This window comes from Rosa rugosa, chromosome 2 (genome assembly GCF_958449725.1).
Source record: "Rosa rugosa chromosome 2, drRosRugo1.1, whole genome shotgun sequence".
NCBI classification, from domain to species: domain Eukaryota; kingdom Viridiplantae; phylum Streptophyta; class Magnoliopsida; order Rosales; family Rosaceae; genus Rosa; species Rosa rugosa.
Window position 1 is genome coordinate 8,982,016 of NC_084821.1, and position 6,000 is coordinate 8,988,015.

The following is a 6,000-nucleotide window of genomic DNA, read 5'->3' on the forward strand; positions in this document are numbered from 1 at the left end:
CTATCGCACTTTGTACCAAGCCACAATGCATCCCTTCGAGACTGGCATTTCTGGCCCTTTTTGGATTCTTGACTTCTGGATTCAAATTTACTTCCCATATTTTCGTCGCGACGACATCCCATTGCTTCCACCTACTGATCAACTCCTGGGACGATGGCTCAGTCGCGATGAAAGGTACACATCCCCTCCTTATTCTGAGTGCTTCACATACTTGTACCTTCTGCACGAGATGCCATACTGTGACTTAGTGCTGAGTAGAAGATTCCCGGCTCCGCTTGAACACGGATTTCTCCCTGGCGCCTCTCGCTACAGTGATCGCGCGCGCTTGGCCTTTCGCCGCGCAATCTCCTGTTCCGACATCAGGATTGCCGCTGACGAACTCAGTTAGGAACTCTATGCTCCCAACCACTTCGCTCGCCAACTCGGCCTTGTTCAATTAGTGCCATTCCCATTGTATGATGCTTGGAACTATAACACCTCTTGGCGTAGATTTGGGCCTCTTTCTGGGCCTCCGCCAGCACAAAGCACACTCGCATTGGTTGACCTCCCTGACTGGGCTAAAGAGATTGACTCTGTGGATGGGACTGAGGATGGATACGAGGCATGGTGGGAAGAAGTTTCTGTTAACTGCTGGAGGCAACAGCATGATGAGCTATTCGCTGCCATTTTCGGGGAACTGCGATACCCCTACGCTGCCGACGTCGATCTACTTGCTCGCGTCCCTGAAGACGCTGCACAAGTTCCTCCTCCTGCTGCCGAGCCGGCTCCGCTACCCGCGCGAGCCCCACGTCAGGCCCAGGCTGGTATCGTAATCCGCGAACCCCCTCAAGAGGTAAATATCCTGACTCGTGTTTTGTCCTTTGTTCATTTGCTCTTCCCTTTTAATTCAAAATTTGCTATTCCAGGGAAACGCGCCATCTTCTGGCAGTCGCGCAGCCAACATTTCCCAAGCCACTGGCCAGTCTGGGAAACAAAAGGCAGTAATGACAGAGCCTGAAGACAAAGAATCCTCCTCTGATGATGATGACTCGCAGACGGTAAGAACTTTTTGTTTGAGTAAATCATACTTCCTCCGCGAATCAAACCTAATCTTCTGACCCCAACAGATCGCCGCCCTCTCAGCTCGGAAACGCAGTCGCTCTGATCCTCGAACTGACCTATGGGCAGGAGATGAACCAATCGCTGACCGACTGGTAAAACACAAGCATACTCAGTACTTGTTAGCAATTTCTTTCCATTCTATGCGACCATGTAACAATCCTCATTCGCAGGTTCGCCATAGGTCCTTGAGACACACTGAAGAAGGATCTTCAGCTGCTGGTGAAGGCACATCTGCTTCCCAAGCCCAAGCGCCAACTATTGTGAACAACTATCCACCTCCTGCGGGCGCTGCCAGTAATGCACAGTTGGCCTTGATCCCAGTGCAAATCATAGATGATAGCTCATCTGAGGCCGAAGATAGAGTACCGCTACCGGATGCAACTCGCAAGGAATCAAGCGATATACCTGTCCTGGAACAGATAGCGCCTGACTCAATTCCTATTCCCAGCGAAGCTAACCCAGAGGCAATGCCAGCGGTCGTTGTGCGTGAGCCCCCAGCCGAGGAGGTATTTCCTTTAACCAACTAATTCATTATTACTTCCTGGCTTAAATATTCTATTCTGACAATACCTTCTTCCAGAATCCAAATGCTTTCAACACTGAGGACGCTGTAGCTGAAGCTGTAGAGGCAGAAGCTGCTGAACCCGCTCTTAATATGGTTGGTCAGGAACTTCTTCCCCCTGCCCCCCAAGTCACTGAAGCCGGAGAATTGGGAGACCTTCCTGAACCAATGCCAGAGGCAGCACCTGTCGCTGAACCTCCTGAGGTCCCTGTCGCTGAGCAACCAACTCCCTCCACTCTGGAAAGGTTAGCTCGTGTACTCGAAGTGACCCCTCCTGGGGTCGTAGATGAAGCTAGAGAAGGCCTTCGTCGCTTCCTGGGCCCTGATATCTTGATTCCTGGTGCGCCCGTGAGAGTCTTAGAATATTTGAGGGTACTTCTCCGCGAGGGAGCCATCACTGAAGATCAGTTCCAAGAGGTCGATCAACTGCTGCAAAATCTCCCTCAAGGGCTCAATGAGCGTGCAGTCGGGAACGCGCAGGCTAGGCAGACCGAGACGCACTATCAGAACCTCACTCAACAAACAGAGACCGCGCGCGATTTCTTGGGTGACCAAGCTAACCTCATCAGGGAACTGACGCTCGAAAGGAACCACTTGAGGTCCCAGATTCAGGCTCTTCAAGCCCGGTTAACTGACGTTACTACCAGGCTTACTCATGCGGAGCCTCAGTTAGAACAACCCCTCGCTGCCTTCGAGACGCTATCCCAGGAACTGGCTCAAGCTCGCGTGGCAGCCCAGCAAGCCGCACAAGCTGCTGCGGATGCTAGTTTTCGTTTAGATGAACTTTTCCTTCGCCTGACCTATGCAGGCCGCAGACTTTTGGGCCTCTAGAATTAAGCCCATGTTTCGTATGAACAATAATATTGTTATTAGCCTAATATTTAGCCCACATTGCTTGGCCCAAATACATATCAACTTAACTCCTCAAACTGTTCAGCGCATTAATTTGTTTGAATGCTTTTAAATCTGTTTGAAAAGATTGAAAAGATAATCTCGAAATGAAGCGGTTACCTCCTTGGAGACTGCCCCGCCTCCCACGCGCTTTCAATTATCTTCATTTCCGAGATCTTAGCATTTAACACCAATTGATACGCTCATTGATGGCAGTGAGAATATCACAACCACCCATCGTACGGTCAAGGCCACTGAGACTGGCACTATAAATACCTGCACTCTGGGGAGATGATATACACAAATGAATATGGGCTTCCCAGAGATAGTATCACAATCTCTACTTCTCTTCCTCCAGTTTCTACAATCTTCTCCTCACGATATTAGCCTTAGCCTCAAATTCCTAGGCCTTATGGCTTAACCTCAATACCTGGGTAGGTCTTATGGCCTAACCTCAGGTCCAACCACATGTCTTTGGTCTCTGGAAGTCGCGGTGAAATCCACCGGTTTCATTTAGACTGAAGAACATGTGCTGCTCCCGCCGCGGCGGAACCCGATTCTGAGGGGTCCCCTCTCTCAGATTGCCCGCGTGGAGCAGGAGGAAGAAGGGCTGAAGACCAATATGGGTCGCCTGTTCTTGCTCCGTAGCCTACCTCCAGGGTCTGACTGCGTGACTTATGTTTTTCCCTTGGAGGTAGATGTGGTTGTGAGTCGCACTCTCCGTGAAGACCATCTCCATCCCGGAGGGTAATCCAACCAAAAGGGTTGCGATGGATTATTTCCTTCCTTTTTCTCCGGTACAGACGGTAAAGGCTGCAACTCAGATCAGAGGAGGCATGTGGGTGAAGAGAGGGAGAGTATGAATGCCCGAGCACAGCCCCTTCGCTGCCACAAGATCCAGAAACTCTTAGTAGATCTGTAACTTTATGGTTTTTACTCTAAGCCACTTCCGGCCTTGTAAACCGCAAACGTAATTATTTTGATTTGCACTTTGTACTGCTCTTTGGCCGCAAAGCCACTTTATGAATGAAAGTTTTTAATACTTTTTGCAAATCAACGTATAAAATAAGGCCTCAGGTATAGGCCATTACATGCATTCTTAACACCATAATGTCAAAGAAAAGAAAAATTGACAACAATAACAAGAAATTTGAAATTGTTGACCGAAAATAAAGCCTCGAAAATAAAGCCTCAAATAAAACCTGGATGTACAGAGTGTTGCCCCCCTAGTATTCGTAGGTGAAGCAAGTACAGGATACTAAGGCCACAGAAAAGGCCTGAATATGGATGAAGCGAACCTGGGGAGACTAAGGTTGCCCCCCTGTCTGAGAAGAAGGTGGATCTGGTGGATCTTCAAACTCCCAAACACTAGGGTAATATTTCTTCAGGAAACGCCCGTTAATGGGATTGCGGTGGAGGTCGCCATCCAAATCTTTGAGGTGAAAGGCCCCGCGCTCCAGAATGCGATGAACAACGAAGGGTCCTTCCCATCGCGGAGTCCATTTACCGCGACCGGTCAACTTCTCGCCAAAAGGCAAAACAGCCTTCCAAACCAAGTGACCCTCTTTGTAACTACGGCCACGCGTCCTCTTGTCATAGGCGCGAGCAATCCGTTGCTTTTCCAAAACCAAGTTGTCCAAAGCTGCCAAACGTTGCTCGGTGAGATCTTCGTGTTCTTGCCACATCGCCTAAACATAATCTTCCCCGATCAAGTGATGCTGATCTTGGACGCGCAGAGACTGGACGTTGATTTCCAAAGGTAAGATGGCATCATGACCGAACATTAGTGCATAGGGGGTCGTAGCAGTGGGATTCCTCTTGGAGGTACGATAAGCCCATAAGGTCTCATACAACGTATCGTGCCACTGTCTAGGGTTTTCAACAAGCATCTTCTTGAGCAAGGTGATAATAATTTTGTTACTGGCCTCTGCTTGACCATTGGATTGAGCATAATATGGTGTGCTGTGGACGAACTGGATGCCCAAGTCCTTGACAAGTTTCTCTACCTCGCCGCCCATAAATGCTGCCCCCCTGTCTGAGACCAACACTTCTGGAATGCCAAACCTGCAAATAATATTCTGAAAGATAAACTGGCGAATGGTAGCGCCGGAAGCTTCCTTCAAAGGTTCAGCCTCAACCCATTTCGTGAAGAAATCAGTGGCTACAATGATGAACTTATGCTGAAGCGAGGAATGAGGGTGAATCATCCCAATCAAATCCAAAGCCCAGCCTCGGGCAGGCCAAGGTTTAATAATGGGTTGCATGGGAATATTGGGAATGTGCTGCACTGGACCATGCGCCTGACAGTCTTGGCAACCTTTCGCGAACGCGATACAGTCCTTCAAAATGCTGGGCCAATAATACCCATGTCTTCTGATAAGCCAACGCATCTTGGGGCCTGCTTGATGGGCTCCACATACTCCCGTGTGCGCTTCGCGCATCAACCTCTTGGCTTCGCGGCCATAGACACAGCGAAAGCCTACGCCATCTTTCCCACGTCGTCGCAGCTCGTCACCTCTGAGGAAATAATTCAAGGAAAGAAAACGAGTCTTCCTGTCTGCTGTAGGGTCTGGTTGCTTGAGGTAGTCAATCAGCGGAATGCGCCAATCGACGTCAATAGGCTCGAGAACCGCGACAACTGGATCATCCGGTGGGTCAGGCCGCGCGAGCCACGAAGGCAGTGTGCGGCGTTCGACCTTCAGGATGCGCTCGCGAACGCCATACTTCAATGTAATGCCCGTAGCCAATTGAGCGAGCTCATTGGCCGCAAAGTTGCGCTCACGGGGTATGTGCTCCAAATCCGCATCATCGAATTGATCCAGAAGCTCAATGGCGCGATGCAAATAGGGTATAAGCAAAAAGCTTTCACACTTGTACTTTCCTTGGAGCTGGTTGATTATAAGAAAAGAGTCGCCGTGTACCTGAACGTCCCTTACTCCCAACTCTAGCAGAACCTCTAGGCCAATGATCAGGGCCTCATACTCTGCTTGATTATTTGTACATTTGAACTCCAACTGGAAAGAATAAGAAAAACGATCGCCCACTGGATTCTCCAGAACAATCCCTGCCCCTGCTAACGTTTCCGTTCTTGAACCATCAAAGTACAGTATCCAGGGCTGCAAGGAGACTGTGGCTTGATACCGAATAGCGTATTCTGGGATGCGCGCTAAATCTGGCCGAGTTATGGTTACAGCTGCTATCTCTAACTCATTCACTACGGGGATGTCCAAGGTGGGGTGGTGTGCCAGGAAATCTACGATAGCCTGTCCCTTTACTGCCTTTTGTGGCACGTACTGTAGCGAGAATTCAGATAAAGCTAATACCCATTTGCCAATGCGGCCTCTCAGAATAGGCCGCGACAGCATGTACTTGACCAAGTCAGTCTGAGCGATGATGCAAGTGGTAAAGGATAACATGTAGTGGCGCAGCTTGCATGCTGAGAAGTA